The sequence below is a fragment of the Aedes aegypti genome, chromosome 1 (genome assembly GCF_002204515.2).
Source record: "Aedes aegypti strain LVP_AGWG chromosome 1, AaegL5.0 Primary Assembly, whole genome shotgun sequence".
NCBI classification, from domain to species: Eukaryota; Metazoa; Arthropoda; class Insecta; order Diptera; family Culicidae; genus Aedes; species Aedes aegypti.
In genome coordinates, this window is record NC_035107.1 from 271,827,319 (window position 1) to 271,850,262 (window position 22,944).

General features: G+C 37.0%; 2 protein-coding genes across 9 annotated transcripts in view; one reads left to right on the forward strand and one right to left on the reverse strand.

Annotated features, from left to right (window-relative positions):
- The window catches only part of LOC5576397 (E3 ubiquitin-protein ligase RNF19B), a 224,454-nt gene that overhangs the window by 29,567 nt on the left and 171,943 nt on the right, over nt 1–22,944 (reverse strand). The gene's annotated exons all lie outside the window — the stretch shown is intronic.
- LOC5576398 (uncharacterized oxidoreductase dhs-27) overlaps nt 2,404–22,944 on the forward strand; it is a 37,010-nt gene continuing 16,469 nt past the window's right edge. The window contains exon 1 of the mRNA XM_001662568.2: nt 2,404–2,616. The gene's annotated coding sequence lies outside the window, so the exon portion shown is untranslated. The remainder of the gene's footprint in view (nt 2,617–22,944) is intronic.

Sequence of the window (22,944 nt, forward strand, 5' to 3'; positions counted from 1 at the left end):
GTGCAAAAATCTGCGTACATTTTTTTCGCCAAAACCAAACCTATTTTTGCTTGAAACAATGATGTTAGTTTTTTTTTTGCACGGTACGCATCCCCCGTGCTAAAACAGAATCGGTACTAGGTAAGTTCCAACAAAACACAAAAGTAGGGTCTGTGCTGGCTAGATAACTGATGATAACTAATAGATAACTGTAACTGATAGATAACTGTATGAGAATTTTACATGATTCTCATACAGTTTCAGTTAACAAAAAAATGTACTGGTTTCATTACCCTAGAAAATTTGAACACACCTAGGAACAGGATATGGACATGAGATAAGTAAAAGAATTTCGAAAATCAATTGAGCCATTGCTGAGATATAGCTAAAAATCGATTTAGATGTGTTTGATCCCGGGGCTCCGCTTAACCTTTTTGATTCCGAACTTTAAGTGTTAAAACGAACCTCCAGAGTGGGAACTTTTGACCGGAAAACTTTGAAACATTTCATGTGAAATGTAAAGTGTCCGTAATTTGAAGTTGCTCGTAATTTGATGTAAAACGGTATCCCTGCTAAATTTTATCAGATTCAACTAGGCTATATCAAAGTTTTTATGTGCAAGCGAATCCTCAAATGATTATAATAAATAGTGTATTCAAATGTAGAGCTATTACATGTACCTAAGGGTTTTTTTAGCAATCGTAAAAAAAAACAGAAATTCTTTAGTACCATGTTTGTTTACATTACCGAGGGTATTTCTTCAAGGATTTCTTCAAGAGGTTCCTTCCAGTGATTCATTCTGTAATTTTAGGTTCTTCTTTAGGTTCAGAGGTTCTTCCAGGGATTCTTGAGCAGATTTCTCCATATCAAACTGCTAGAATTTTCCAGGTAGTTCTTATATTCCTTCAAGGGCTCCATCGGAAATTTCAAGGAACATTCCTACACGAAAACTTCCACAAATTCCTCCTAGAATCCTGCATAATAGACTGGCTCTTAAACAGAAAAGTTATAAAACTCAACGGGGAACCTCCTAGATATGAGCCTTAGGGTAAGAAAAAAGCTCTCTCAAAATTTCAACTCAATTGGTTACTCCACCATCTGGCGCATTCAATTTGAAGTTTGTATGGGATATTCGTCTCAAATATATTGAGAATTGATCATATGTCACTGTTTCGTTCCGTTTACTAGTTGATTGCGTTCAATTGAGCCCAGAATGACAAATACACTAGTTGATACCCTAATGAACAACATTGTAGAAGGTTGATCTGGATCTAATCTAATATTCATTACCCTTCCAGTTGTTGAAGTTCAGCACTCCCGTGCAATCACTTATATGCATGCGCCTTGGGCAGCAGCTCGCCCAGTGTCATAGGTGGCTATGATGCGCTTAGTGACTACTATCAAGCTATGGTGAAGAAATATAGCTGTGTGCATTTGAAATGCAAATATCAAATGCGGGAACACCAAACGCGGTAAGATTTTTAACAAGGAAGGCGAAGTCAAAAATTACTTTTCTTTGCTAGGTTGGCGATGATATGGATCATGATTGCTTAGTATCCTTTGATTAGTTTGTTTATCCGCATTTGAAGCCCAGTTAGACCAGATTTGCACTTCAAACGCAAACAGCAATAAAAAGCAGTATTGCATGATCTACTCCAGATAGTTAAAACACCAACCTTCTCAATTCTAATCATAATACAACCTTCTACAATATTGTTCGCTATTGTCCAATTGAACACGATCAACAATTTTCCTGAACCAAATAGCTCCCCATATGTTTGAGCTGAAAATCCCATATTAAATTCATTTCAATTGCGCCGGCTCATGGAACGACCAAATGAGCTGAAATTTTCAGGAAGTCTTGGTCTTACCCCAAGGAATAAGCCCCATGGAATTATACAACTATATTTTTCTCCCATACTGAGATGGGCCAGTCTACTACATAAGTTTCTTCAATATTTTTGTTATTTTTCTTCAAATCCTTCAAAAATTGCTGTAATAATTCCTTCAAATATTTCTACGAGAATCCTTCTCGGTTGATCTACGATATTTTGAGCCATTTGGCAACTTACTAGTTGAGGAAATTGTCCTGAGATTATTGATGAAATTTACATTCAATTATGTTTTTGATCTTCGGCGCCGAAGTCTACTTGCAGAGAGTGAATCAGTAAATGAACTCGTTCTCCCGAATCTATCCAACCGAAGAGGAGACCCAAACAATGAACGGAGAATCACCGCAGCATTCAAGGTGCGGAGATGTTACAGCAATATCCGCACCAATCTGGGTAACATAGCAAGCAAGTGGCGGGCGTTCGGCACCATAAAGAAATGGGGGAAACTGGTAATGATTCCATCCGCTCGCTCCGAGCTTTGGTCGGCAAATCTCAGAGAGCCTTCTAGTCCGCGGAGTGTTCCGATACTCCAATTCGGTAGCAATTCAGTTCCAGCTGTAACCTTGTCGCGTTCGGATGTGCATTTCGAAACCACGTGCGGTACCATTTCGGGTCATCTGGGTCTCTGTCTTTGGCGTCAGTGAAGTTAATTAAACTGATCAGGTCGAAGTGGGGTGGTGTTTTTTTCCCGAACTCTCAAGTGGAACCGTTGATCGGAACGTGTTCGGTTCAAAGAAAAATCAAGGTGTGTAATTTTACTTAATTGGGGTGCGTCGTGAGGTGTGAAGAACTAGAACTGAATCAACTGGGTGGTGGTCCACACCCACATCGACCCCTTCCGGATTGCCCTTTTCCGTGGATTACACGTTTGTCTGGTGCGGTTTGCAGTTTTGCACAGGTTTCGGGTCAAGAATGGGAAAGGGCGCGGCAGCGTGGCTCTTTTCGGGGTCAACTTTTTCGTTCGTGTTCTCATTTTCGAAAACTGTTAAATCTGACCCATATGGAACGTGTAGAAGGGGGCCAGGTGAAGCTGGAAGCTTGGGAATATTCCAGATCGGGATCCTTTTCGCGATACGGCACACGACAACGGAAGGAAGTGAGTTTTTTGCGCTAACGGCAACGCAGACAGCTGACGGCGATAATTTGTCTTCACCGGATGTCGTCGTCGTCGTCGACGTCAACGGCAGTCACTATATGCTGCTGGGTTTGGAGTATAATTGGATTAAGATAAAGTTTCCTCGACAGTGTAACGGAATTATGCCTCCGATGATGAGAATGGGATGGTGGATCCTTGGACCTACCTCAGCAAGGATGCGTGGATTCTATTCCACTTTCATTTTATTCGGTTGATTGGATACTACGGCACGAGTTTCTATCAGGGTTGGTAGCGACTGGGTGCCTTTAAAATAGGAACTTTAGAGATCTAAGAGATCGAAAGGAACTGAACAGGAACAAAAAACAGACCAAAAAGTAATCGATCAATAACCAAAAAGAGACCACAGAGGAACCAAGAAAACAAAAATAATTCAAACAGGAATCGAGAGCTTAGAAAAAGGAAAAAGTTCAAAAGGCTTGTCATTTTTTCGACGGATTTTCTTCGTTTTATCTCTAATAGAATCGTATAAGTATTAGCAGAGTATAGTCGTTTGAATACAATTGGAAAATTTTAATGTTCCGGAGTTATTCAGGTGCTGTAAGAAACTCAAATTCTCATAACTCACGATTGAAATTTTTCATGCGTGAGTTGTCAATCACGCAACTCAGCAGTCAAAAAATCATGGATTAGTTAACTCATCTGTTTGATTCATTGTCTCGTTAACAGTAAACTAACACAAAGCTGTTAGTCTTGTTTCTAACGTAAACAACAACATTCGGTTTTCGCGAGTTTTTGAATGGCTTTATGACTGAATCATTTTTGACAGCTTGAGTGTGAGTGAGTGATTTTGCACGAAAAACTCAAGCATGAGATTTTCGAAGCAAATCTCTATTGAGTTTGTTCGCACGGGAGAGTTAATCGATTGAGATTTGAGTGCGAGTCTGTCAACATTGGTCGTTGGGTCATAGCGACTAAAAATCTAAAATATAAAAATGACCCTAATTTTATTTTTCGTCAGCTAATTGGTTTAACTACGAATGTCAACTTAATTCGATAATTGGACCGGCTTTGGTCCTGGGTTATTTTTCGGTCACATATGCCTCCTTTGGTTTCTTAGGATTCCCTGAATAGTTGTCTTTCATTTTTTTAAATGAAAATTTCTCTAAGGATACCCTCAGGAATTACTCAAGAGGTTCCTCCTATGATTTCTTCTGAGAGTATCTGCAAGGAATTGTCAAAAACATTTTTAAGACATTTTGGAAGAAATCCCTGATAAAACATGGAAAGTATCGCAGCAAATCTTATAGCTATCTCTGATAAAACTTCTGTAGAAGTTCTGCACTGATGAACACTTGCTCTGGAAAACGTACTAACTTCTAAGAAAATATTGGAGTTTTTTCTAGATGAATTGCTAAGATAGTTCATAAAAAAATTATTCAATTGAATTCTTGAATAAAATCGTGCAGGATTTTCTGGAGTTATTCCACAAAAAAACATTGAACAGAACCTCCACTGGGACAAACCCTACTTCTCAGCAGAGTATTCTTATGAGCACTTCCACAGTAATTAATTGAGAGCTTCCTATGGTAATTTAGTGTGTGAAAATTAAATTGAAGAATCCATGGAGATTTTACTTGAAAACTTACTCAAGAAGTGTTTGGAAGAACTGAGGGAGTGATTGTGGATGATATATTGGAAAAATTGCCAGGTAAACTTCTGGTGGAACTTAATGATAGTCGAATTTATGGAGGGATTTCTGGAAGAGTTATTAGAAGACTTAGTTTTGGAGCAATTCCTGAGATAAACTGTAAATGAATTCACGAAGTACCCCATTCATACGAAAATGGCTTCAGGAATAACTGGGAAAATCGGCCGATTTAGGAATCTAAGGAGATGGGTCCTGGAAGAAACCTTAACGTATTTGTTAAAAAAAACTCTGTAATTAACTCATGGGAATTTTTCTGGGTAAAACTGGACTAATTGAAAAATCTTAAAAAGCAAATCCTGGAATAGCATTTTTGGAAAATTTTGCAGATTAATGCTTGGAAAAAATAAAAGTTCGAGGAGAAGGAGAAGAAAAATAATTACTTTTGGAAACTTAGTTTAATTTACTTGGTTGAAAAAGAGACTATAGAGACCTTCCATTAAAAATGGAAACCAGATTTCTATGAAGAGATCTGCTACCAGCTCTGTTCTCCGTACAAGAACGATGTTAGGCATTTCCAGCGACTTCGGTGATTCGCAGAAGAAGGAACCGAAGCCGGCAAGTGGGGCAAGCAAACGCGAAGAACGAATGGCAATTTCATCAGTCTAGACGACGCACAGTCGCCTACGCGGAAATTTCTCCGCCGGAGTACAACCCAACAACGTTAGAGTTGGCGAAAAGACATTAACTACCTTCTGCGAAATCGGAGCGCTGTTGACGGTGAGAAGCTCAATAGATGGGGGTGGTTCGAACCAGGGCCGACACTCCTTTCACAGGGTTCACAGGGTACCTTTCCCTCCTATTTTATGTTAAAAAACTCAACAAAATTCATGAATTTCGGTGTGATGTCTGAAACGCTTTCGAAAGTCACCGACGGATTAATCATCCCAATTAGTTTTTATAAAAATCCTAAAAAAAACCTTCAAGGTTACTTTCGCGTTGCAGCCCATAATCTTTATGTTCAAGAAATTTTCTTGACTTTTCGAGATCAAGAAATAGGATCGATGTACCAATAGCCGCATACCTAAGAACAAAAATTCGTATAAAATCGAAAAATAATGCTAGCGTCATTATTTTTACATCATCTGATAGCTTTTTATCTTGGTTTTGTGGGAAAAATATAAAACCTACGAAAACTCAAATGCTTATATTTATTATCGCGTGTGCCACTATAGGAATACATGTGCCTATAGTAGCACTATTTTTAATTTCTGTTCCTATAGTAGCACTAGCATCACGGCGTCGGCAAAATACTTATCAAAACCGTATTTTTACAAAACTTTTATATTTTTCCTACAAAGTGTGGATCTTAAGCTTTCGTTTGATGTAAAAAAAGTTATTAATTCATCAATTATTTCGTATAATAAAAAATAGTTTCTCTCAGTAGTGCTACTATAGGAACAATAGGTTTACTATAGGCGCAAGGGAGCTGAAATTTTAAGCAAAAATATTTTTTTCGATCATTTTTTGAGCAAAATCAAGATGTTAATCAATGGTACTTAGATAAATAAAGCCTGACCTTCATGTCAAAAAATGTTTTGAAAAGATTTATAGCAAAACGGCCGTGAAAAGTCACTAGTGCGACTATATGGGACTGTCCACTAAGGGAACACCGACCCTATGAACTTTTGAAAATAAAACACTCATTTAAGGCTCAAGAATCCATCATTCAATCATCAGCAATCATCAAAAATGAAAAACCAGTTTTTTCGTTCATATTTAAGGAAATCCTCCTGAAAATCTATCACTGTCCTATAGATAGCAAGTTTAATGCAATGATAGATTTTTATAAGCATTGTTTCAATTTTTAGCAAAAAAAACTGGTTTTGAAAATTTGTAAAACGATGATGGTTATTTTCCTCTTAATAACGATGTTCTTTAAGAACATGTGTGTCATCAAGAACATCATTTAAGTGTTCTTTAAGAACATGAATCTGAATAGTAGGGTTTGTCAAAGACTATATTGTTATTCCAAGCATAAGAAGAAGCCAATGATGAACTTTCAGAGACTGCTTCAGCTATTTATACAAGACTACAAAAGAAATTCTAAAATACAGGAATCCTTCATCGAATTACCCCTTAAACTAATTTCGTAAAATGCTTCAAAAACAATTTTAAACAATGTTACGATGATTTTTCAAAAAATGACAGGGATTATTGGGAACATTTCTAAGCAAATTCTTCCGCTAATAATACTTGATTGAACATTTTCTAGATAGCTTCGGGAGACTTTTGAATTTTTTTTTTCAAGCTATGATTTCTCTCTGAAGTGTTTCTAGGAATCTGTGGTATTGGTGATCTAACGCAAAGCTAAAATGCGTAGATGGCGCTCTTCTAGAATAGGGATTAGTGCATCTTAATCAAAATTTGTAGTGATAACTTTGTAAGAAAAATCACCACAATCATCACAACTGACAAAATTTTTGCAACTTAAGGCTCAGGAAACCGTAAATATTCATTTCAATTTGAAAAACTTTCGCAACCTAACCTCACTTTTGATCGCCAATAATGAACGATAGAACAGAAAGATTGAGGCACAAATGAACGGAAATAGAAAACAGAAGGGACAAAAGGTCGTAATTTTTTTAAGAAGTAGTTTCGTATCCAAGCAAATCATTTTCGACCTTAGGCTTGCGTTTTTTTGTCTTCTGACTTTTTAACGTTTAAACTCTCAATCTTTTGTCCTGGAATAAATAAGGGGCGACTGATTGTTTGCATAAAAAAGGAATGCACTGACTGCGGCCCTGTCGAGTGAAATGTAATCATGTAGGAATGCTGTCGAATAGAAGTCTCTCGGAATTGGGTTATCGGATTCGAGACACATAGGAGAGCATCGAATGAAGCATGACTTTTGTCGTCCTCTGGAGGAAAGACTACACCCAGTCCGGTAAGCTTTTGGGGGTGTTGTGTATTGTTCTCTGCTGCTGTAGGCGGTGACCGACAACAGTTTTTCATAGCAAAGAAAAGTTTTCCCTCATCGAGACTGGCCATGATTCGATCCAAAGGAATTTAGCATCGTTTGAGAGCATCGCTCATCCGTAAGAGGATGTGGTTTTTGTTGTTTCCGGCTGACATGACCGTAACAAACATAGGAAATAGGATGCTTATCACTCAAGTTGTGCTCGAGATAAACTTTCTCAATTTACATTTGGAGGAACTCATCTAAAGCGAATTCAGGTCGATTCAAATATTGAAATGTCTGAAATTTTTCGACTGAAAGTTCAATATTAATAATTGTTATCGCTTTCGACGAAATTGAAACGTAGTTCCCATACCACTGCCACTGACGGAATAGACGAATAGATCCCATCTCAGGTCGAAGAAACTGGGGGAGAAGACTCAAATTCGATAATGAAAAACGATGGTGGCATTGGTCGTTGGGTATGTTTGGGTATGGGAAATTTGTTTGGTTTCATGAAATTTGATGCCTCAATGTTGAGATTCGTTCATTTATTTTTCGGGGTCAAGAGGTGGGGGATCAAATTGTTTTTCTGCGGGTTGGAACATCGTCGGTTGGCTAGTATAACATGAAGCAAATTTTGTAGATGACGATGAGACTGATGTGAGTAAAGAAATGGGAGTTGATTAATGTGTTGCGTAATTGATCATAACGTTGTAATTTGCTTTCATTATGTTTTGGCTCTTCTCATCCTTGACTTTTGAAACAGCTGATATTATCGTTATCCTAATTCATACAGATGGTTGATTTTTAAAGTCTAGACTCATATCGTAAAATCAGCCAGTACATGAAAAAATGCGGAAAATGATAAACATGTTTACTATTTTCCTTACTGATTGCGGTACATCATGAATTTTAAAATTGTTTTCACAATCAAGCCATAGAACGGAGAAATCACGTACAAACCGCTCCGTATACGTGTAATAATATAGACAAAGAGATTCGTTGGGAGTGACTTCGCCAAGAACTTTTTCAAAAAGTTTACTGTTTGTGGGAAACAAGCTGATTGTACGACAGCTAGAAGCTTCGGATTAATTTGTTTCCGGTTTTAAAATAGAGTCCTAATTTTTTTAATAAAATCTTGTTTTTATTTAACAAGACGAAAGAGCATGTTCTTGCAATCACTTTAGAAATTTTTCCAGTTCAAACATCGATTATATAACATTTAAAATTAAATTAAAAACATAGGTCTAAATTTGAACCTTGACACTTTTGATCATGTTTGACATTTACTTAGTCGACAAATACGCCACAGGGGATCATCTTTTTAACACTGGAGATGTTTCTATTTGACATTTAGGATGGGACACAGAAAACAAAATACACCCAAACATTTAAGTTTAAATCAAGGGGTGTGACAAAATCTCAAAAATCAGAAAACAATGTTTTTTGACCGTAAACCAACAAAAAGCATTGAAAAAACTGAGTAAACATGTGTTTCTGGCTCAAACTTAAGCGTTTGGTACTAAAATGGGGAAGGGCCTTAGGACTCTATTGATGAAACCTGAGCATTTTTCATTTTCCTGAAAGATATGTCAAAAATGAAAACATTTTTCTAATATATTAACCAAGAAAGTTATAGGTACCTTTACCAAGAAGTTTCGTGATGAGGATGTAAAATCACCAGTGGTTTTCATATTTCAAGACAAACAATTGAAAAGGCCATATCTCCAAAAAGTAAACAAAGAGAAAAACGTAATCTTGTTTTGTTACCCAATAAATCAAATTTATATTATGAAATAAAGTATTGTATATTTCATCATCCAGAGAGCCGCTGAACAAATTTATTTACAGCAATGAGAATTCATTACTATCATTCTAGCCGAAAATCTTATTAAAAACGAGTTTCGCATCCTTCTTTTGAGTATTTTTGACATCCATCATTTGGGAGAGGGTGGGGTGTATACGAAAGTGTGACAGTACTTGTAAAAGCGTTAAAAATGAGGGTAAGTGGCTCTAGAAATTCAAAAATGAAAAACGAAGGACGCAATGTTTTTTTTTTTCTTTAAGGCAATGAGACTTTTATATCATCGAAAGCTTTTGAGCCCTTCTAATTGATGCCCATAAACGCCAGCTGACGCTGATTAGGCTAGTGAGTTGACGCCTTTGTTCACTCGAACATGTGCTGAGGCCTTATTCACAACAAAAACATAATAAAATAACGGCCGACGTAATGTTTAGCTATCTATCAAGACTCAGACTTAATTGAATTCTTCTACACCCATTTTACAACAATATTTCGCTCAAAACCTAATCGGATTCGATCTACGACAATGTCAAGAAACCCATTTTGAGTAGCAAAACAAAACTTGTATCAAGTTTAACTCACTGACGTGTGGTAAGATGACCGAGAGGACGCAACTCTCACTCGCTAGACCAGAGTTCGAGTTCCAGACAGACTTTTACATCTTTATAGTCAAATTATAAAACCGGTTCTATCGATTAATAGACCTCGATTTTCAGCAGTTATTGACTGGTTTTTGCGTTTATATGATGTAATTGTACATCATATTTGCGACGTAACTGATGTGCAGTTAAAATGACGTTTTGGTACAATTTTTTTTTCTACTGTGTAGTTGTGGCCTATTTTTTCACTATCTTTAGATGTGGCCTTTTTTAGATCACTTAAAATTCATGATGGAATAAGAAAATTGAAATGTGGAATAGTGTGAAGTGGTGAAGTAAGGTAGATGTGGATCTTTTTCTTTTTTTTTTGGGCTATTTTTTGGGACATGCCAAGTTACCTTTATTTATTTGCAATAACAATCATTTTAATTTGCATAAATCATTAAGATCTAATATTCAACATAATAAATGACGAGTTTTGCATCGTTTAAAATATACCGAATGTGGCCATTCGGACGTAATGTCCTGAACAACCGGCTATAGATTTATTGGATACTAAACCGTTTCAATTCTCTAAAAGTAGAAATCAATCATAATTGTGAATTGAAATGCGTTTCCGTAAGCTTGGCACAGATTTCAGATACAAATTGGCCACTTTATCGTAAGTTTGAGGCGTCCCGGGACCCGAAAATGGTCGTTTGTAAGATTAATCAAATGCAAAAGGTTCACACTGATGCAATTTTCTTAAAATTTCGTCATATAGTGGCCACATTATAGCCAATTCAGAATATTATCTGTGACATGAAATTTGCCTACCTCCAGGGGCACAAACACACAGTACCCTTCTCACCCGACCTGACCCAGTGTTCCACCGGAATAACTCCGACCACAGGAATATTTCCGCGTTCCTCTGTCCATTTCAAGAAACTAGAAATGTGTGCCAGTATACTGATCAAAAATCATTTGAATCCATTAAGAATTCGCTGAGCGGTAAGGGTTTTAGAATTTTTGCTTCCACGCAGGCCTATACGGGTTAAAGCAAGAGAAGACGAAAGATTCACGTCACTCATACACAGAATATATGTACCACGCGAGATTCTCGTCAAGAAATTGTAAGCAAATTACTAATAGTAATATTGTTAATCAACGTTATTTTTTAAGCTATTGTAAAAATCGTCTTTTTGTTAATAGATTGTGAAGTACAAACTCCAGTAACCCGGCAGAAAAATTGCCAATGTTTCTCGTTAACTTGCATCTATTTAGTTAATTTGACACATTTTTTGTTGATTGATTGCAATTTTTATGTTTGTTTAAAACGCTTCAACTCGGTTTCGGTCACATAAAGAAATATGGTCTTTTTAGAAAAAAAAAAAAACATTTGCATTTGCGATAAATATCCTAATTAGCAAAAATGGAATTTGTTAAAGTTTCGAGAAATTTGTCAATATCGAGTTCCGTTTTCACAGAAATCTTAACGTGAAGATTACAGTTTGAAGCAAATGAACTTGCAATCCAGTGTAATAGGTAGCTATAAAAGTATATTTGTCAAGTAGTTTATCAACACTTAAAGCTTCAAAACTATGGATTCAAATGACGAAAAAAGTGTATGTTTATACTTCTACGAATGATTATAGCAATTCCACCACATGCTCCATCCAGGCGATAATTACCGAATAATTTTGAACCTTTGGAGTTTGCTTCTAGTTTTCAAATAGCTTTCAGTGACTGTAATATTAATTAAATGTTAGAAACAATAAAAGTTATGTTAGAAAATTAATAGTTATCAAATGTTAGAAAAAAAACTTGTCTTAAAAACTAAAAGTGATAAAAAATATTAAAGATTCTACATACATATTTACAGGTCCGATGAAGGCTGTCGCTCATTTGCACCAGTCTCATTTACAATTCCTTTGCGCAATTTGCACATATACATTTTTTATATCTTCCTTCACAGAAAGAGGCCCATATCCTAAGACCAACTTCCATAAATCATGCATTTAGAACCCATGCGACAATGTTTGGTACTTTTGGGAACTTTTAATCAGAAGACACAGTGGGTTTGACAAATTGAGACATGCATTTGCGAAAAAATACGCGATCTAGTGAGACTCGAACTCAAGACTTCGTGTACGCTAGACCGGCGCTTTAACCAACTAAGCTACAGAACACCTTATGATCCTGCGGAATAGAAAGGCAAACTGAATCCGAGTACTAACTATTAACTAGTCTCTTTTCGCAAATCCACGTCTCTTTCGGACTTAGATGCCAAACCCCCAACACGCTCGCGTTTGTATCTCCCGATTACAAGTGAGAGTGTGTGTCTCAATTTGTCAAACAAACAGTCATCTGATTACACAAGTTTCTAAATTTCCAGCAAATCTGGTATATGCCAGTAAAGGGCAAACATTCGTTAATGTTTGGTACAAAGGCCTCATTGTTGTCACCTGCTGCATGAACAAAGGGCGTGAGATTAACCCTTTTTCTAAGCTTTCATATAATTTAGATTTCTTTTGTTGTAGTTAACTAATTATGGGAAAGACCTTTGCAACGATTGCCAGATTTTGTTATTTAGCTATTTGTTATGATTACTTTGATTGGGGGAAAAATCAAATGATCCATTTTTTTTTCATTTTTAATTTTGCAAATGATTGATTGCCCCATTGGTGAATTTTCAAGACGACCTTAAACAAACATTCAATTTTGTAGTCACAATAAAAAGAAATGTGTCTCTTCTCAAGATGTTTGAGAAAAAATTTGCTATTTTAAACGACTTACTGCAAAACGCAACAATCTTCTTTCTTTGTCAATTCAGAAATACTGACCACGATTGGCCGCATACTTTGCTTCTTCAATTTGCAACTTGAGCTGAAGAGCCTGGGATAACGCCTGTCCGAATTAGCTGGTCGAAAATTTTGCCAACGGAATCCAGAGATCGAATAAAGGTATTCCCCCTTAGTGACCAGACTCGAAAGTCTAGGTTTAAGCGCCATTACTCTCACTCCATGCACATTTTTTTCCCTCCTGTGCTAAAAATGTCAAGATGAAATGATATTTCAAATGCTTGAAGATTCGAATCGTCAATAAGTAGATCAATCGAACATTGCTTACGTTACTTTGCACCTTTTCCCCCTGGCGGATTGTTTGATCTCATTGATTTCTATTCGGTCGGACAAAAAAGAAGCAAGAACAAACGTGCCCCAGTGAACACAAACTGTGTGAAAGGAAGCGAAACGGCATTCGCACAGCAACACAGTTTTCCAATTAATCTAGCGGATGTGGATCGGAATTGGGTGTAAGAGAGCGAAAGAATCTATAGATATGTGTGTGCATGAAGTCCATTCCGCGTGGTCGGGCCCGAAGAGGTGTGTCACTTCCGAACAGGCGAGAAGCCACCCATTTTCCAATCACGGAACAGCGGAAATCGGTGCAACAATAGTGCGAGTGTTGGTGATCGGTGAACAAACGTGTGTAAGATTAGGGTGCGGCTTATTTTTCGTGTTCTTCTGAGTTTAAATCATCTAAAAAGAGCAACCTCAAGTGAAGGATAAAACCAGAACTCGTAATTATGACAAGCGGAAGCATTAAACTTCATAGTTTTAGACAATATTGGTAGGTATTATACAAACGTTGTTCATCAGAAATTTAAACATAAAGAGTATGGTGCTAAAAGATTGGAAATTGGTTGAAAACTCAGAAAGTAATATAAATTTCACTGAAGGTCATATTTTGTAGCTTGAAAATTCACCTTCAAGTTGCTTGCGCCATCTATAAATCTTAAAATATTTGGCTCAAATTTTAATGTTTTTCTCATATGATCCGAGAACAGAAGAGCACCAGAACTTGTTGTTCTTAGAACATTCGAAAAACAAGCCGCACCCTAGCTGTGAATGCATCCCATCAACTGCGGGGAAAATTGTGAAATGAGTCGAATGTTCGAACGTTAAAAACGGAAGTGCTCATAAAAAAGAGGTCTGCATCAGTAAACACACTTGGGTGCAACAATCAGATACGAAAGAAGAAAGAAAAACTGAGGGATGAGTGTGGCAGAACGAGCTTTGAACAGCGTCAATGAACAAACTGTGAATAACTGAGGTTTATTGTTCAATGTGTGTTCATTGCTCCAATGAATGAATGGTGGACTGCGGGTGGAACCGCGCTTTCAAAAGTGATTGAAAATGTTAATAGTTAATCGAGCTTGTTGCCACAACCTTCGCAATAATACGGGTTCGGATCCCTGCCATAGCTTGTACTAATTGAAGTGAGTGCAATATGCATGTCGCAATCAGTGTTAGTGAGAAGAGTGGAAACAATTTACACCCAGAATCCGTTCGGGTATGACCTACTGTGACGGGGGCGGGCGTCGTGAGAGCAGTGTAATAGTTTGTGTTCCCTAGAAGGTGGAAAAAGGATACTTTCCGTCAGGAGAGAACTATCCGATAGTGGCCTTGACCCGAATCAGTAACGACGATGATGACGACCGCAACAACAAGCAGGGAACTACTGGATAGGGGGTGGTTTAGTGAGCTTTTGGATTGTGCTAATACAGAATCCCATCACCCGATGAGTTGGGTGGTAAACGAAGCTCGTTATTATGGTTCGAGGCGCTTTACATGGTAATGAAAGTGTAATTTGAATGAAGTGGGTGACCTGAGGGCAATCGTACCCTAGACATTTATTATACATGCTTCCATTTGGATTATGCAAATTGGTAAGACATCTAGGATTCTATTATAGCCACAAAATAAGTACTGTGTCGCATTTGGAATTGTGGTGCAAGGTACTTCCGATAAATTAGATTCCTGGGATAGCATCATAATTAGCACATAGTTCATCTATCTGCTACTCTAACAACAATCATGGTGCTGTGCACCTACAGAATCAATGGATGGTTTGAGAGATATTTGAAATATCTTGGGAATGTATATATGCATAATAATTAATCTGGAACTAATCTCTAAAATCTCTTCGTTAAAACGATTGATAGCCAATAAACTTACTATGTAGAACATAAAAATAAATTGAGGAAGTCTGTGAGTCGCAGACGAAATAGACCTATCTGTTAAGATAAGAAACATATTGGAGTTTAAAGGTATTTGCCTCACTAGTGATTTTCAGTATTTTATTTTTTTCTTTTGCATGAGTGAAGTGAAGTGTTTAAGTTCAATCAGTAGTTTTTTTTACTAGTTGTAGCCGCGGATTCTAACCACTCGGCTAAGGAAGGCTAAGGAACCCTTTTACTATGCAGGATGCTTTTTGGCATGATACGTTTATAAACATTTAAGTCTTCAACTTAACTAACATAATTTATGAATAAGTTATTTGAAATATTCTCATATTTTAAACCGAGATCATTATTATTATCAAGGATTATCATTAGTTGATCCAAAAGATTCGAGACTTTGGCATCAGACAGCGAATTTTTGTTTTGCAGTCATCAGTAGCCTGATTATTTAGAAAGACGGCGTTTTCGGCAAAGTTTTTCATTAGCTCAAGGACTTTTATTATTTGAGCCATGAGGTTCAAGATTACCGCTTGTGTACATGAAACTTTGATTTTGTAAATATCTCAGCATCCTGACCATTTAGAAAGGCGGCGTCGGTAACAGTTAACTTAGTCAAGGGCTATCATTGTTCGAGCTAGTTGATTTAAAATTTTGCCAGCAGGCAGCGCTAGTGTGCATGAAACTTTTGTTTTGCGAATATCTCAGGAACCTGACCCCGTAGAAAGATGGCGTGTTCGGCAAAGTTGTTCAGTAAGTCAAGGACTATCATTTTCCGAGCCGACCAGGACCAGGACTAACCATTTTCAAAGCTTCACCACCGGGCGGCATCAGTGAGCATGAAATTTTTGTTTATCAAATTAACTGGCTAAAATAATGAACTCAACCAAAGACGTCACTTTTTGACATAGTCAGGATCCTGAGATATCAGCGAAATAAAAATTACATGCTCATAAGCGCCACCTGCTGGTTATATTTCGAGTCTTTGCTTTAAATAGAGATTGTCTTTGAGCTAATGCCGAAGACGCAATATTTCTAAGTGAATAGGATGCAGAGAAACCTTCAAAACAAAATTTTTGCCGTCAAATAAATGTCAAACCTTGAGCTACTGAAAAACTTTTCTAAGTGGTCAGGATCCTGAGATATCCCCAAAACAGAAGTTTCATACTCACTAGTGCCGCCTGGTGGCAAAAAATTTGAATTGCATGGCTCGAACAATAATAGCCTTGAAAAGTTTGTCATCATTATAAGTAGTCAGGATCCTGAAATATTTGCAAAACTAAAGTTTTATGAACACTAGCGCTGACTGCTGGCAAAATTTTAAATCAACTAGCTCGAACAATGGTGATGGTCAGAATCCTGAGAAATTTAAAAAATCAAAGTTTCACGCACACAAGCACCATCTGGTGGCAAATTTTGAATCTCATGGCTCATAGTCCATGAGCTATGAGATAGATCTTAAGCTACTAAAAAACTTTGCCGAAGACGTCGTCTTTCTAAGTGGTCAGGATCCTGAGATATCAGAAATCCCGCCTGGTGGAAAGAAAAACGCTGCCTGTTGGCAGAATTCCGCATCTCAATGCCCACCGCATGTTAGCCCATTATCTGCTGAATAATTTTGCTAAACATCATGACCATTTTGATGATTTTTTTTTTCGGTCGTAAGAAAGTGGCCGTAAAAAGACCCTTCGAAACAGAATGTTCAATTCATAGCATGACGCTTATCTGGTTTATAGAGAAATTGTTGAAGGATTCTTTCTAAGATATTTAGCTGAACTCTGTAGATGTCGATTTTTATACACATCTCTTGAAAGATGAAAGTGAAAGATTCGAATTGCAGGTTGGATTCTTGCTAGACTCAAGTGTTTTACCTTTTAAGATATTATATCTTTGGTGGAACGCCAAGAATTTCGTCATGTTATTCCAACATTTTTTCAACAATGCACCAAAAATTTTACCAGGAATTCTTCAAAATTCATTCCACAAATACAACAAGTAATGTAAAAACTACTTGGCACTTCCAGTGTTGTTAGACTCGCAATAAAATTTCAATCATTGGGTTCTCCCACGGGTGTAAACTCATTTCAGGTTGAGATCTGCTTCACAAAACTCACGCATATGATTTTGATGCAAAATCACTCGGTCACGCTCATGCCAACAAAAATGATTCAAATAAAAATCTCATCGGAAAACTGCCCAAAACCTAATGTTCTTGTTTACATCAGAAAGGTTTGTTGTATTTCTAGAATAAAAAACAGAGAATAAGTCATTTGCGTGTCAAACCTGTATTATCAAGCCAATGAGTCAAGCGGAGAAGCTAACTCATGCACGATGTTTTGGCTGTTGAGTAGAGTGAGCTACAACTCAAGCGTGAAAAATTTTAAGCATGAGATAAAGGAAATTGAGATTTTTTCAACACTGAGCACTTCCATGATTCAGTAGTTTTGCTGGGTCGAATTATGTAAAACTTCGCAATAAGAAGGGCCGCCTATTGGGGCCAAATATGAATTCAGTAACTTAAAAAAAATCTGCCGAAGTCAATCTAAAACACCAACAATAGAAACCGGCTTCCTATATAACAAAGCTTCCGTTGATGACCACAACTTTCCGTGAGTAGTCCGCTAAAAATGTCCAAAATGAAGCATTGCGAATCTTTTCAGAAATCTCTTCAGAAGAACTTTGTCATATATCAAAAACAAATCAAATCAGAAATTAGGAAAAATACTCAATGAGAATATCTCGAAATCTCATATCTCATGCTCAAAATATGTTCACGATCACAAAACTCAATGACTAAAAGCTGATTACTACGTCTCATCAGTGGTGGAAATATTTGCTTCATGAAGTACCTCGCGAGTGTAAACCAGCGCAAAACAAGTATGACAGACTAGCTGTGAGTAAGTTCGCACCCGTCTGCTTGGGAGAACATACAAAATAAAAAGCAAAAAGTTCGCGAACATTCACTCGTGAGTAACCGAACAAGGTGTGAATTATTATGGTTTTGACAGTTAAATCAATTGTGTATCCATCAAATCGACAGTAAACTATTATTTCGTAGTCAAAAACCCTTGAGAATCGGAAATCGCAGAGGAGAAATAGCTTTTTTCCCCAAAAGCACAATTGACGCTGAACAGCTCCGATCACATTCACGAATCACTTCAGCTTCGTTTACTCGTGAGTAAATCAGCACTATGATGCTAGCGAGCATTTCGGTTCAGCAGACATGTTCGCTACTTTACGTCACTGTGGTCACAGCTTTTAAATAAAACAGTGACATTAGATTTTGCCGCGTTTCCAACGAGTCTTATGATTGGATCATTTTTGATGGCAGGAGCGTGATTGAGTAATTGTGCATGAGAAATGCAAGGGTAAGATTTGAGATGCAGATCTCAAATGATACGGCTCTGGTGGTAGAGCTCATTGTTAACATTTGTCTCAATGTCAACATTTGAGTGCGAGCCTATTGAATCTGCTCGAATGAGCAATCCAGTTTAAAATCGTTTTGATCGACCAAGAGTTAGATGAAAATAAGTTGAGAGTGAATCTCATGGGTAAATCGGGAGTAAATCGAAAAAAAAATACAAACGAAGCTCGCTATAACGACTAACGCTATAACTTTTATAGTGACAAAAGCTTTTTTTTTCGGTCCCTTGAAAAATATTTTAATGTTATAAATGTTCTCTATATCGACTTTTCTCTATAACGACGGTCCTTTGAGATGTCGTTATAACAAGCTTCGACTGTACATCAAAAATGAATACATAGCGGGTTGAGGTAGAGTGAGTCAAAAATTATTAGAAAATGATTGGGAATGATTAAAAGGTGAATTGAATAAGCCTTTTTCAAAACTCTACTAAAACTAACAACGTTTAGTTACTGTAACTGGTTATGATATTTTTGATGATTGCTCAATAACGAGTTATGGTTTTTTAGATTTAAAATATCATTCAAATTATTCTCTGTACTTCAACGAATTTAAAATTAATGGCATCTTAGGAATTTGTCGTGAACATTTTTAGAATTTCTTCGATTTTACTTCAAATTAATAATAAAATTCTTAATTTTTCGAACATTTTGACACTTCTGTTGTTGAAATCACCGAGAATTTCATCCTTAGCAGATAAGTGTATGTAACACAAAACAAAAACGCCAAATGGAACCGTCTTCCTGGCATCAGAAATATACGCCTCATTCAATTTCCTAATCTAATTTATGATGATGGATGACACTTGTATCACATACCCACATATCCATTCCCTGTTCCCGGAGACAGAAAAAATCACTTTGCGATTTTCCCAATTTCGGCCAGATATGATCTTTCCCTGGGGTGCCCCAACAATAAGCGTACGCTCCCCTCCAACCATTGCCGTCACATGATGGGCATCGTCGTTCCGCACTCACAGTTATCACAGTTATTATTCGGGAAAACTGTGGCCCCCCTCCTGCTCAGAAGAGCCCACCGCCACCTTCTGGGAAACGATGATAACAAACAAAACCACCGAAAATTGATAAATTATTCATCCAACCGCTTGATTGAAAAGCTATTCACAGGTGCCTGCCTCACCCGAACCTAAATATAGTGGGAAAAACTGAAACCATTTTAGCCGGCTTTCTTGGTCTTGCTCCGGTGAACGCTTTAGTCTTTGGTCTTGGCGGCGGTGGATCCTAAGATATCCATCGTGTGTGTGTTATCTAGACATGTTATTTTTAGTGGCACCGCGTAGCCTACCTTCCTGAGGAGGGAAAGGAAAGTTCCCGGAAAAGTTGTTAATCATTAACGAGGCTTAACGTCGTCGATGTCGGTCACGATAGTGTAGTGGAGCGGTTCAGAAATCTCTACTATCTTTCTTGGATCTAGAAAGATAGAGGATGCCTTTTTATATTTCATTTTGTTATAATTATACAACATTTCGAAAAATTTCCATAAAAAGTAAGATTTTTTTAGATATTATTGAAGGAAATTTTCAATACCTTCACAAAACACTATATTTTATAAATTCGGTCAATTTATCGGCGCTTTTTATTGTAGGAAATCCAAGATTTTCGTTCAGGACTTCTTTTAGAATTCAACCACACATTTCTTTAAGGATGCCTTTAAAATTTCCACAAGGAATTCCTCCAGACATTTTCAAAGGGAGTGTTCAACGAAATTCTTCTGAATTTCAGTGAATTTTACCTTCACCAATAATTTCTCTGGAAGATATGTACAAAAACTAATTCAGCGATTCGTTAAGGAATTCCCTCAGAAATTATTCCAGAAATTCGTATGTGATTTATGAATTCAAAAATTCTTCCAGGGATTGCCCCATAAATTTCTCCATTCCTCCAGTGTTTTTTCCAGAGAACAATAGTTATTTAGGATTTCTTCTAGATTTCAACCAGAATTTCCTTCAAAGATATCTTCAGATTTTATTCCAGAGATGAAGGACTTCTATCAGAGATACCCATAAAAATTTCAAAAAGAAAATACTATAAGAATTTATCAAGGAATTTTTCCAGGGAATCGCCAAGCATTTTTTTTTCATGAATCATTGGAAGAATTCTTCAAAAATTACTCTTTACACACTGGCAGTTTTTTCATGAAAAATAATCAAGTTTGGAGGCTTGGAAATCGGCTGCTAGTTTTAGGACTGACCTGTTGTTTTCAGTACTGTGAGTAAGATGAATTGATGTTATGATGAATTTTTATAGAGAAACCTCGTTTTTCCTGGATCCAACTCATTTCTTGTTGAAGAATCAATGGAAAAATTGTTATAGGAGGCTACGAACAAACTCTATACGAGTAAATTGAGAAATGCTGGAGAAATTCATGAAGGCTTCCTTGACGGAATTACTGAAGCAATAACTAAGAGAATCCGTAAAGGAATTTTTGAAAGAAGTATTGTGGAAATAGCATGAAGAATTCATGTAAAATCCGGCATAGGAACTTCTTCTTGTAGAACTTCTTGGGAAAATCATAGAACGTATTTCTACAAAATCTTTGGAATAAACCATTTTAGTTCTTAATAGCAGAATTCATGAAAATATCTTGTAAAGTAACAACTAGAGGAATAAGTGGATGAAGTATCGAATAAATATCTGAAAGAAGACTTGAGTATATCCCAGGGGAATATATCGGAACGATCCCCAAGGAAATTACTGACATCAGCTTTGGGCAACTAAAAGATTTCATGGAATCTAAAGAAACTAAAACAATTATTATTGAACAAATACCCTTGAGGGTTTATGCAATGATCTCTGGAGTATACTTTGAATGTATTCCAGAAGCAATCCTAAGAAAAATCGCAGTAAGAAAGAAAGGAAGAATTACTGAAGCTCTTCTTCAAGCATTTCTAGAGAAATATATGTTGAATATTAACAGTAAGTGTCTCATTGTTACAGATCTCTCCAGGAACTTATCTGAGGATGGCAAAAAAAATCGACCATCTGCTGAAATGATTCCAGAATTTCTCCCAAGAACATTCGTTTATGAGTTATTCTAAGAATATCTTCTAAAACCTTCCATTGCGATTTCAATTAAAGTTCCTTTGCAACAAAACTCGGAGAATTTTCTTGAAAAACTGAATGAGAAAAAACAACAATTTCTGAGGATATACTTTCAGAGGCCTTCGTTTAATATACGTGTGATATCCTTATATACATGTTTATTCTGCGAGACGAAACGAGTCAGCTTTCTATGCGCATATAGTGTAGTCATTTGATATCTATTAGCATTATATACACGTATAATGTCATTATAATGCCAAAAAGGGCGAAATAGCAGACGACGTGTGAAACGTCAGTTGCTTTCACCTGATTTTCAGGGTTATTTTTTTGTGCTTTCGTGTACACAGCCAAACATCTGGTACACGAGGTGAATACATGAATAAATTAACATGGAAATCTCAACAACACGCAAAAAAAATGAAATTTGAAACTGTTCAGAGTACTTCTCTGTAGCAAATTCTGTCTCGAAACAGCAAACAGTAATGCGTAATCGTTGAAGTTCTGCTCCTTTGCTCCTTCGGGTATAGATTCAAAGTAATCAGTAAGCACGATAGTGCGGCATTATAACAGCATTCTATGCGCTTTGATGCCTGATAGCTTTATATACGCTTATAATGTCATTATAATGCCCGAAAAGGCGAAATAAGGTGCCATTATAATGCAAATAAATAATCGGGCTCCTCTGCGCCACTAATGCCAATATAGGCCTTTTAACAAGACGTTTCAAATCAGCTGATGCGGAAGCTGGTTGACAGTCCTGCTTCGGAAATGACAGTCCCGTGCCATCTAGAAAGGAGGTAGTTCAATGTGTCAGAATGTTGAATTCGCCATTTTGAAATACCAAATAACAACTGGCGAGTTTGTTTTGGTTTGATGATGCTTACTTAAGACGCACCTCCAAACGTTTTTCACGGCCATACTCCATTTCTTTTCGTTCGTCTTTTTAATTTACCGTGTCATGGAAAAAATAGCATCCTAGTAACTTTTCCTCACTTTAATCAATAAATCACTTGCATTTTACATCCTCTGAAAAACACGAATAAGGTAGGCGTTACCCAGAAATGCGGGAGAAAATTTTCAAATTACCGGTAAGATTGGTTTTTTGTGGTAAGCAATCCCTAACAATCCCATAGAAATGATACATGCTAGCCAGTTCGCCAGCTGTCACTTCCACCTCCCCTGTAGCTGATTTCATCTCGCACCCATCGACTGCTTAGATTGCTGAACCTCCCTTCAAGAAATCTTGGTCGCATGTATACACCGCTCTTTGACAGATGTAAACAAATGCATACACGGTACTGTCGCATGGGAAGGCCTATTAGATCACGTGAGAAACGTCAGTTATTTTCGGGGCGATTTTTTGTGCTTTCGCGTACGCAGTCAGAAAATTTGCGCGTACGCGGCCAAACAGCTGATGCACAAGGTACATGAATGAATGAGTGAAAAATGCATGTATGCATATATGATGCTGATTTAGGGTTC